Genomic DNA, 12269 nt, shown 5'->3' on the forward strand with positions numbered 1-12269 from the left:
CCTTTTTTTTCTTTATTGCCGGTAATCATCAGTACATGCGAACATAATGAACATATATGCACAAACAGAGGAAATTTTCATCCGTTACAACAAATTAATAAGTAAAAGCCGCCCGTTTCATTTAGGCTGGCATCAGTTAAAATTCGTTAAGATTAACCAGGGGTTCTATCCTGGCCATCCAAGGCGGAGGACACTCTTGTGTAGCAAGCACATCAAGAAAAGGTGTTATTTATTCTCGAAAGAAAACACGGGCTGGTCTTGCATCGGGATCGCAGTAGAAGCCAGCCATGCGGACTCGCCATGTACAGTAGAGGCCAGTTAACATTATCTGATCGAAATGTGTTCCGTCCTCGTCATCTATCGGTAGATATCTTACGCCCTGTGGGTCAAGAGGAAATTCTTTCTTTATTGTTCGCTGTAGAACATCCCAAAAGAAAACTCCCGCCCAGCAGTGTAAAAAAACATGGTCTATTGTCTCTGGTTGTTTGCATATGAAGCAATGTGAGCCCCATGGCATGTAAAAGCCCCTTTCTTCTAAAAACGTTGCAACTGAGAGAGTACCTGTGCGTAGTTTGAAAAAGGAAGTTTTCATACCAGGCGGTACCTGCATTTTTTTTCAGGCATTTCAAGACATTCTGGCCTGGGCCTTGACTGTATATAGTTCGGTACAGAGGTGGGGGTAAAGGGCTGTCCAATAGATCATTGCGCAGCCTTTTTCTTGTGACCGTGAATAAGCATTCTTTGGAAAACCGTACAGCAAGGAAACGAACACTCAGCACAATTTCTTTATAGAAACGAAACACTGCCCCCAGTATATTTTGAGAGCATACAATAAACTCGGGTAACAAATGCGCTAGCCTAACCTTGCAGACTGTTTGAAGAAATGGATCATCCTTGTTTCTTAAGAGAAAGAATCGTCCAACTAACTGCCTCACATACAAGTGGGCCAGCCCTAATGCTCCATCTTTCACCCTTCTGAACAAATTGTTGCGGCTGCATCTCTCCCATCCGGAACCCCATACAAACACAGCAAAAACTCTGTGCAATTTCTGCACATTGGCCCTGCTACTGAAAATAAATTGCATAACATACCATAACTTGGCTACGAAAAAACAGGTTACACACAGTAGCCCTGGCAAATACCGAAAGGTGTTTAGCTTTCCACGCTACGGCCTTTTCTTTTGCACTTTTGAGCTTGCCCTGCCAGTATTCGTCGTTCTGTTTATAAGCTTCAAGTGGCACACCCAAGTATTTTGCTGGCGTTGTTGACCATGTGACATTGGCAAATATAGCGGGGCCTTAGGCCACTCCCCATGCCAAATACCTAGGCACTTGCTCCAGTTAACTCTACTTCCAGTGATTTGACCAAAGTTTTTAAGAACTTTTATGGTTTGGAAAACGCTCTTCTTGTCTTTGCAACACACGGCTACATTATCCGCATAGGCTAGGACTGTGACTTCTGACGCTTGCATCGTAAACCCATGAATACATTTGTTTTCAATCAGTGCCAAGCATAAAGACTCTAGATAAATACAGAACAGAAGTGGGCTGGCTGGGCAGCCCTGAGGTACGGAACGTTGAATGCTGATGGGGGCCCCCAGTGACTTGTTAATTATAAGCTGAGTACTTCCGTTCCGGTTCGCCATGGCCACCCCGTCAGTAATTATAGACCCGATGTTTATATGTTTCAGAATGGCAAGTAAAATGGCATGCGCAACACAGTCAAAAGCTTTCTCCAAATCAAGTTGGAGAATAGCAACTCGCGATCTTAATGCATCACAACATTCCAGAATTGATCTCATTATGTGTATATTTGTGCTAATGGTACGTCCCTTGATACCGCATGTTTGGTGCCTACCTACAATGGTTTCCATTACTGATTGTAACCTGCCAGCAATTATCTTCATGAATACCTTATAATCATTGTTGGTAAGTGATAGTTGTCTGTACGATGTTACATGGTTTAGTTTCTCCGGCTCATCGGTCTTAGGGATGAGCACAGTGTGCACTTCCCCGAAAGAATATGGCAATGCGTCTACTTCATACGCTTCGTTAAAGACGTCAGTGACCAGAGCTGACAATTCTGATTTAAACTGTTTATAAAAAGCGGCACATATGCCATCCGGACCGGGAGATTTTCCTGTTTTTAAATTATCAATTGCCTTTTCAACTTCATGTGCCGATATCGGTGCCTCTAGTCCGTTCTTCGTCTCGTCGCGGAGTTGCGGCATGCGTCCCAAAAGCGTCTCTCTAAAGGCATCTACGTCAACAGTCCTCGATGCAAAGAGTTGTTGAAAGTGCTGGAAAAAAGTTTGCGCTATGTCCTCACAGTCGGTCAGTTCGCAATTATCTACGTCAATTATATCTATGTGATTACGCCGTGCATGCCTCTTCTCAAGACCGAGGGCGCGTTTAGTTGGCACCTCATCTGCTGTCAATGCCTCTGCCCTTGCGCGTATAATCGCTCCTCGATAACGCTCTTCGTCGCATAGCTCCAATTTCGCTTTTATGCTGCGCAGATCGTCTTTGTATGCGCCAGGTTGGGTGCACTCTAAGGCCGTTAATTTTTCCAACACCGTCCTTAGTTCTTTTTCTTTAGCTTTGTCTTTATACTTTATTTTACAGGAGCGATCGATTGCGGCTAGTTTAATTCGTTCTTCAAAATTTTCCCACTTTTCTTTGACTTGCGCAACGTTGTTATTTTCTAGTTCCTTCAAATGATCGTGTACATTGCTGAGAAAACCTTATCTTTTAACAATTTGGAATTCATTTCCACATTTCCCACGTGATTGTGTTGCGTTTTCCTTTATGTCCAACAGATGTATTGACCAGACAATGATCAGCAAATGAAAGAGGCACGACGCCGTAGCTGTGACATAGGGGTAATACGTCTAGTGAAATGTACGTCCTGTCTAGGCGAGCGTGACTATTGGCCTGAAAGTGCGTACATTGAACCTTGCGTGCTCCAACCAGGTGGTCTGCCACGTCATCTAAGTCGCACTCCGCTAATAATTCGGTAAGGACATGACAGCTTTTGTCATTTTTTTTCCGGCCTCTTCTATCTCGATCTGTTAGTACACAATTAAAATCCCCCATAATAATCATTTTTCTATTCAGGCAAATGTGCGTCTTTAAGGTTTCAAAAAGGATAGTGCGCTCTTTACAAACATTGGGTGCATATACACACAAAACACGCCAGGAATCATCACCAACAGTAAAGTCAGCATACACTAATCTGCCTGAAGGGCACGAATAATAATTTTCAATAGATAGCCCAGGCAGTTTCCTAAAAAAATAAAATAACGCCCGCTGACATTCCTTTAGCATGGCTCACTACCGCGTAATACAATGACGTGAACCTTAGCACCATGCCCCGGGTCTCCTCCTCCCCTTCGACCTTTGTCTCCTGCACGGCCAGAACATCGAGGTCTTGGTCCACCATCGTCCGGTACACTTGGCTTTGTTTACGCTTGGCGGCCAGACCTCTCACGTTAAGCGTGCCTAAGCTAAGCGTAGCGTTGCTTGCCATTGCTAATACGGGAAGTAAGAGAGGCCCGGAGCACGGTGCTCACCACAACGTCTAGCCAGCGGCTAGATGCCTCCAGGACCGTCCGGTCGTCTGGTGTGGTCCGCAGACGGCTGTGGCTTGTCGCCGGCCTTCCTATCCCGATGAATATTTGGAGAGGGCTTGAAGCTCCTCCTTCTCACCAGAGATGTCTTTGCAAGCGGCCCGTCGGCGTGGTTCTTTGCAGCTATTTTCCCGTCGGTAGCATCTAGCGGCCTCTTAAAGGTAGCGTTGCCACTCGTATCCATAGGGTCGATGCTTGGGGGCGGATCCCCACCTTCTGCCTCGCCTACGGCTTCATTACCTACAAAGCAGTTTTCCTTGCCTTCCTGATGCTCTTCTGTAGGACCCATCGTTGCCCCGTCATTCTTTTTTCGGGGGTAACGAACACACCTTTCGTTGCCTCCGATGTCCCTTCCGCATTATTGGCGCTGTCCATGTCACCAGCCCCCTTTGCAGCGTCCTCGGCATCAGTAGCGTCCATCCTCATCTGCGCGACGACCTCGTTCGCTGGTGGCCCCACAGCTGCAGCGTACGTACGCAGGCACTGATCTTCGGAGTGTCCAAAGCTACGACATCGAGCGCAACGCGGCACCTTGCACTCGCGACGGACGTGTCCGACACCCTTGCATCGTAGGCACTGCATCGACCGTCCAGGCGCTACGACAAGGGCCAGTCACCGGCAACTCGGATTTGGTGGGGGAGGTCATTGACTTTCATCCCGCTCTTCAACTTCAGCAGAACGGTCCGAGATGTTGAGTCTTTGTCGCCTACTCCTCTAACCCGCCATCGTTCTGTCGTCACTTCCACGACCTTGCCAAAGGCCGCCAGTACTGCCTTTATATCTTATTCAGCCACCCAATACAGCAGCCAATGAAGGCGGAGGCGTACCTGTTGGTCTTGAGGGTCGACGATTACGCAGCGACGCCCCTTCACGTTGAGCTCTTTCAACGCCAGCATCCTTTTCGTTGCCTCGCCACTGGAGAAGGTGACTGCCCATACGTGGTTGATCCCGTAGGCTCCTAGGGCCACGACTTCCGGCAGCAATCCAGTCGGGGCGAGCGCATCCCGAAAGTCTTCGACCCTATAGGGCCTCACTCGCACGTCGCCATGCAAAAACACGGTGTTTTTCAAGACAGATCCCTTGGGCAGTGGTGGCAAAATAATCTGGTAGCTCGCTTCCTCGTTATCGTCGATAAGCCTGTTACCGCGACCGGTGGCCGCAAAAGCCGCTCCTTCAAAGCCCATGATCCACACGTCCGTACAGCTCGGCTGCCGGACGCAGAATCCTGAGCTAGCAGGCCCAGTGACAGCAATGGCGCTTCCATCCAAAAGACAAGGGCGAGTCATTTTCCGTGCGCGTAGGCGGTGACGGCGAAGGGAGAGGGATGCGTATTTGCATCACGTGAGAAAATAAAATGTGAAAATAAGGCGGGTAGCCATGGGATATCCATAAAAAAAACATCGTGGCCTGCGCAGGGATCGAACCTAGGACCTTCGCGTTATTAGCACGACGCTCTAACCACTGGAAAAATAACATCACACAAGTCACTGTACAATTTCTTTTTACACTGAAGAGATAGTCCTTCGAGAACCCTACTGACAAAAAACGGACACTCGCTACAATCTCTTTAAAAAAACCGAATACAGTACCCGGCATTATTTGACTGCTGATAACAAACTCTGGTAACGCATAAGAAAGCCTCACTTGACACACCGCTCTTAAGAACGGGTCGTTGACGTCACGAAAGAAAAAAAAATCTATTTACAAGCTGTCGCACGAAAAGGTGTGCCAGACCCAAGCTGCAGCGTTCACTCGCCGATAAAGATTCGTGTGGTTGCAACGTTCCCAGCTGGACGCCCAAATAAAGACCGCAAAAGCTCGATGCAACTTCTGCACATACACTCGCGAACAATACAACACTTGCATAATATATCATAGTTTACTAACAAAAAATAAATTGCACACTGTCGCTCTGGCAAAAATTGAGAGATGAGCACCTTTCCACCTCTCCGCCTTTTCTCGTGTTTGAATAACATAACGTTTCAATATAAATACAAAATAAGAGCGGACTCGCGGGGCACCCTTGACGCACACTCCGCTGGACCTCAACTGGGCCCCCCAATCTGTTGTTGACTATGAGGCGCGTTTTCCAGTTTCGATACGCTATAGATATACCGTCTGTGATGATTGAGCCTAAATTAACATGTTCAAGTATGGCAAACAAAATCACATGAGGTACACAATCAAATGACTTTTCTAGGTCAAGCTGAAGGATTGCGACAGCCGACCGATAGGCATGACAACACTCAAGCACACACCTAATAGAATTAATATTAGTAAAAATAGAGCGACCCTTAATATCACCGGTTTGATGGGATCCTACAATCTGCTTTATAACTGTCTGAAGTCTGCCAGCCAATATTTTCATAAATATTTTGTAATCACAGTTAGTTAATGAAATTGGTCTGTATGAGGTCACAAGTCTTAGCTTATCCTTTTGCTCTGTTTTTGGAATGAGCACCGTGTGTGCTTGGGCGAATGAGAGGCGCAACGTTCCAACTCAAATGCCTCATCAAAGACATCTTTCAACTCAGAGGAAAAGTCATGTTTGAATGCTTTGTAAAATGCCGCGCTTAGACCATCCGGCCCGGGCGACTTGTTAGGGTTAAGATCATCTATAGCCTTTTCTATTTCTGCTATTGATATCGGTGCTTCGAGAACTGCTTTTCTTTCTTCTGACAGCCGCGGCATGCGTTCCAAGAATGTTGTTTTAAACCCTTCCACATCTACTGATTTATGGGCAAACAGCCTTTCATAGAATGGAAAAAACGCTTGGCGTATGCCCTCTCTATCGGTTATCTCAACACCATTTGCTTCTATCACATCGTTGTGCTTGCGGCGAGCATGGGCCTTTTCGATTCCCAGCGCTCGCTTTGTGGGCGTCTACCCGGCAGCCCAAGCCTCGGCTCTGGCCCGCCCCAGCACTCCCCGATAGCGTTCTTCATCTATTACTTCGAGTTTCTGTTTTATACTACTGATGTCGTCTGTAAACTTGCCCGGCTCTCGATACTCAAGCTTAACGAGCCTTTCGAGCATCGTTCTTAAATTTCTTTCTTTGACTTTTTCCTCATACTTAAGGCAGCTAGATCGCTCTATGGCTTTAATTTTGACATGTTGCTTTAATAAGCCCCATTGTGCGCCAACATGGGGCATTCGCTTTGTTTTCATGTCGTTTATTGCCTCTTTCACAGCTTGAATAAAGCATTCGTCGCTCAGGAGCTTTACGTTTATTTTCCACAAATCCCATGAAAATGTGTTTTCTTTTTCCTTGCTTCCCATCAGACATTTAACTAGACAGTGGTGCGAGAACGACACGGTTTCTACATGATACTGGGTGCACAAAGGTATTATCTCGATCGACGCATAAATACGGTCAAGGCGAGCGTGACTCATTCCTTAAAAATGCGTAAACTGCACTTCTCTCAGTCCTTCAAGGCATTCTGCTACATCATCTACATCATGTTCCGCAATTAACCGTGACAATAGCTGGCTACTTCTATCTTTATACCTGTGCTTGTTGCTTCGGTCTCGAGTGTTCAAAACGCAGTTAAAATCTCCAGGCATAAGAACATGTTTGTCTTTACTCAGTTACTGCTCAGTGCTAAGAAAAAATCTGTGCCTCCCATCTGTACCGTTCGGCGCGTAAACACGTATTACTCTCCAGTTAACCTCACTATAATGAAAATCAACAACGATCAATCTGCCACTTTGGCATGAATGAACATTATCTACAACAAGGCCCGTTAACTTTTTCAAAAATAGTAGGCATCCTGCTGACTTGCTTACCGCGTGACCCACTGCCACATAATAACGAGACGTAAAGCGAAGCATCATGCTTCGGGTCTGCTCCTCCCCTACAACTTTTGTTTCTTGCACGGCCAACATGTCCAGTTCGTAGTCCGCCAACAATCTATACACTTGGTTCTGCTTTTTCTTTGCGGCCAGGCTTCGAACATTTAAAGTGGCCAAACTAAACGACAGATTGTGTGCCATTTTTTTTTTCAATCGGGGTTGTAGGACCCTGAAGCATGACGCTTACCTCGCACGTCTAGCGTACCGCTAGACGCCTTCGGATCCGCCCGGTTGCCCAGTGTCTTGGTGCTGCCTGGGCAGCTCGGGAGTGGCCTTCCGCTCCGTTTTGACATTTGGCCGTGGTTTAAGGCTGGGGCGCTCCCCGTGGGCGGCTGCTGGTCGGCAGCTCCTTCAAGCGGCCGTTTGACGGCCGGGCTAATTCTGGGATTGGAGGCCTGGCTGTTTGGCATACACGTCTTGGTTGACTCAGCGTCGAAGCCTTCTGTTTGACTGCTTTCCATTGTGTCGTCGTCCGCGGGCGCAGGTGTTGTTGCGAGACCGGTCTCTGCTGCTGGCGGCTTGGCTGTAGCCTCCGTTGTCGACTGGCTTTGCTTGCCTTCCGGTGTCTTTTCACTGGTCTGCTCCTTATGGGCTTCCAGGTCTCCGCTTCCTTTCGCTGCCTCCTCGGCTTTGGTCACATCCATTAGATGCTTCTCGGTGTACTGGTTCACACCTTGTCCAGTAGCTGTGGCGTAGGACCGCTTGCACTGACCGTCTTCGTGTCCATATCGCCGACATATCGTGCACCGGGGCACTTTGCAGTCTCGCCGGACATGTCCAGAGCCCTGACAGCGAAGGCACCTCATTGGGCGACCCGGAGCAACCACTAGTGCAAGTTCTCCAGCGACCCGTACCTGGTGGGGTAGGTCCTCCAACTTCAACCCAGTTTTCAACTTCAACAGCACCGTCGGGGTGGTCGAGTTCTTGTCGTGGACTCCCGCAACGCGCCAACGCTCACGCTGCACGTCTACCACCTTTCCAAAAGCGGCAAGCGCTGTACGCACGTCATCATCAGCTACACCGTGAATAAGCCAATGAAGGCGTAACTTCACTTGCCGATCCTGTGGGTCCACTACGACGCAGCGACGCCCCTTAACTGTCATTTCCTTCAAGGCTAGTAGCTTCTTGGTAGCGTCTGCATTGGACATCGTAAAGGCCCAGACATGGTTAATCTGGTAGGCACCGAGTGCAACAACTTCCGGCAGCATCCCGGCAAGAGCAAGAGCGTCCCTGAAGTCTTCGACTCTGTAAGGCCGTGCTCGCACGTCGCCCTGCAGAAATACCGTATTGGTGACGATGCGTCCTGTTGGCAGTTGTGGCAAAACAAAAGAGTAATCTTCTCCTTCTTGGTTCCTGTTACCACGGCTAGCAAGGGCCGCAATCGCCGCTCCAACGGAGCTCATGATTCACCGTCCGTCACGCTCGATGGCCGGAAGTAGAATGACTGAGCTAGCAGGCCCAGTGAGAGCAATGGCGCTGCCAACCAAAAGACCAGGGCGAGTCATTTTCCGTACGCGTAGGCGGTGACGGCGAAGAGAGAGGGATGCTTATTTGCCTCTCGTCAGAAAATAAAATATAAGAATAAGGAGGGTAGCCATTGGGATATCCATAAAAAGAAATATCGTGGCCTGCGCAAGGATCCAACCTACGACCTTCGCGTTATTAGCACGACGCTCTGACCGACTGAGCCAGCAGGCTTTTTTTTCTGTATTGCCGACTTCGACGTTCTAAATCATGGTGTACAAAGGATAAACCGTGTGAGCCACACTTTGGCCAACACGGTACTAAAATCTTTTCAACAACGCTAATTCATCAAATACAGAGATCCATTGCGGTGGATCAGTCAGCGCTTTGAAACCATCTCTCACACACCCGACACTCTCAATGAAATCTTCCCGAACCGGTCGAACGACAATGTCTCCGTTTTGGAATTGCAGTCTAGTTTTCCACATTGCGTGGAGGCTCAGGGCCATAATAAGGTCATACGGGACATCCTCTGTGTTATCAATCGGTAAGAAGCGTATTCCATATGTGTCTAGGGGTAAGTGTTTTTTCAATGTTCTCTGCAGAACATCCCAGTGAAAGATGGCGTCCCAGCAGTCTAGGAATGCATGTTCTATGGTTTCCGGGTTTTTACATAATAAGCAGTCGGTGGTCCAGGGGATGAATATACCCCTTTCATGAAGCCAGCTCTTAACGGTAACTGTGTTTGTGTGTAATTTGAAGAAGAAAGATTTAGTTGACGGCCGTATTGGCATTTTTTTCACTCTCTTTGGGACGTCTTGTCTTGGGCTTCCACGGTATGGAAGACTGTACAAAGGTGCAGGGAACATCGTGTCCACGAGATCTCTGTATAGTTTTTTCTTTGTAACGGTTGACAGGTATTGCTGTGAAAAACGTACATTCAACATCCTATATGAACATACTACTTCACGTAGGTAACCAGTCACGGCTCCTGGCATGTTATGAACAGTCGAAACAATGAATCCTGGAATTTGTCTACACAGCCGTACCTGCATCACCGTTCGGAGAAAAGGATCGTTTTGATCCCGTAAAAACACAAAACGTGACACGACTTGTCTCAGAAACATATGAGCTAGACCAAGCCCACCTTTCCTGACAGGGGGGAAAAACTTCGTTCGACTCATCCTCTCCCAGGTAGACGCCCAAATGAAAATAGCGAAAACTCGGTGAATTTCTTTGTACGCTTACCCTCGCAGCACACAACATATTCATTACGTACCATATCTTAGACACTAAAAAGAGGTTGCAGACAGTGGCTCTAGAAAACATTTACAATTGCTTTCCTCTCCAGCCGTCAGCCTTTTCTTTTGCTTTCGAAACTTGATCGAGCCAGTACGATTCAGGTTCACGGTAACTTCCGAGAGGGACACCTAAGTACTACATTGGTAACGACGACCGCTTCAATCGATAAAGGGCCTCCGGCGTGTATTTCCAACTACCATGCCAGAAGCCGTAACTCGATCTTATCCCAGTTTATCTGGGCTCCAGATGAATCTCAAAACTTTTCAACGACAATCGTTGCCTCCTTAATGCTCGCTTTGGTTGCGCAGAAAATCGCGATATCCTCGGCATATGCCAAAATTTTAACATGTGCTGCCTGCAGCCGATAGCCTGCTATGCGCTCGTTATTTCTGATCGCCAAACAGAGTGGTTCGAGATAAGCAGCAAATAGAAGGGGCGACAGCGGGCATCCTTGCCGCACCGACGAGAGCACGGGAAAGCTATCGGTGAGCTCCCCATTAACAATGATGCGCCTTAAGCATTCTCTGTACGCCATCATCGACTTTCCCAACGTTGGCATGTTCAAGTATGCAGAACAAAGCCTTGTGCGAGAGGAGGTCGAAGGCTTATGCCAAATCGATCTGCATCATCGCGACGTGATCGCCAATCGCATTGCAGCACTCCAGCACACTTCGAGCCGTGTATACATTTGTTGCGATGCTGCGGCCTTTAATGCCACAAGTCTGGTGCGGCCCTACCAATATTTTAATTACACTTTGCAGTCGTTTGGCCAAAGCTTTCGTGAATGTTTTATAGTCGACGCTGGCTAGAGATATCGGGCGATATGACCCTGGCAACAAAAGTTTTTCCTCGTCATCACTCTTCGGAATTAGCACGATATACGAGGTTGTGAAATACAAGGGGAATCTTTTTCGCTCATACGCTTCGCTGATAACTTCGTGACGAACACGGGCCAATGCAGACTTGAAGGTTTTATAGAAAGTGGCTCCCAAGCCATCGGGCTCAGGTGCTTTACCGATGGACAACTCATCTATTGCGCACTCTATCTCACGCAGGCTTATTGGTAGTTCCAGCCGTGTCCTAACTTCTTCATCGAGCTTTGGTATCAATGAGAGAAATTCTTTTTCTTAGCTATCTTTAAGGTCCCGCGGATGACCTAAAATGGCTTTAAAGTGATCGGCGATCCCTTGCTTGATGTCATTTTTGTCGCACGTAACGTGATTGCCTTTAGCTAGCTGGCGGATTTCCTTCCGACATGCGTACCTTTCCTCGTCTGATAAGGCTCGTTTCGTTGGAATTTTTCCCGCCTCCAACTTCTTAGACCTTGATCTCACAAGTGCTGCTTTGTATTTTTCTGTATCCATCCTTTCTAGTTCAGTTTTCACTTTCCTTATTTCGTTAACATACACACTAGGCTCGACACTTTCCATGCTGATAAAAAATTGCAGTTGCTGGCGAAGATTTGTTTCTGCTTGTTTCTGCTTGTGTCTAATGACACTGCTTCTTTGAATATCCAATGTTTTGACTTTGTTTCAATTCTTCCCATTGAATGCCAAAGCTTACTAGCTTAGCTGAAGTCAGGTTTTCTAGTTCCTTCACTACGGCATCGACAAAAACATCGTCATGTAAGAACTGCGCATTCATTTTCCAAAGATCCCAGTTAAAGGTGTGTTTGCTTTGTCTTTTCCCGAACGTGGCAGTTACCAAACAGTGATCGCTGTATGCTACAGCTTGCACATCATATTCACAACATAAGGGCACTAATTTGGCTGACACGTATAATCTATCTGATCGAGCGTGGCTATCACGCTGGAAGTGGGTAAATCGCGGGCGAGTAGCGCCGGCAAAAACACTAACCACATCTTCCAGGTCATAATCATGCACCACTGCGTTTAGAAATTCGGCACTCTTATAACGAACGCGTGAACATTTTGCTCGGTCATCAGTATAGCAATCATAGTTAAAATCTCCAAGCAGTATTACGACCTTGGAACAGTTTACGTACGCTTCAAGACGCTCAAA

The 12269-nt window shown here is 47.4% G+C and overlaps 1 non-coding gene across 1 annotated transcript; it reads right to left on the reverse strand.

Annotated features, from left to right (window-relative positions):
• Window positions 1-9105: 9105 nt before the first annotated feature.
• Window positions 9106-9179, reverse strand: TRNAI-AAU (transfer RNA isoleucine (anticodon AAU)). Its single transcript has one exon. It is a non-coding gene; the product is annotated as a tRNA-Ile (tRNA).
• Between the last annotated feature and the right edge of the window lie 3090 nt (window positions 9180-12269).

This window comes from Dermacentor variabilis, chromosome 8 (assembly GCF_050947875.1).
Source record: "Dermacentor variabilis isolate Ectoservices chromosome 8, ASM5094787v1, whole genome shotgun sequence".
NCBI classification, from domain to species: domain Eukaryota; kingdom Metazoa; phylum Arthropoda; class Arachnida; order Ixodida; family Ixodidae; genus Dermacentor; species Dermacentor variabilis.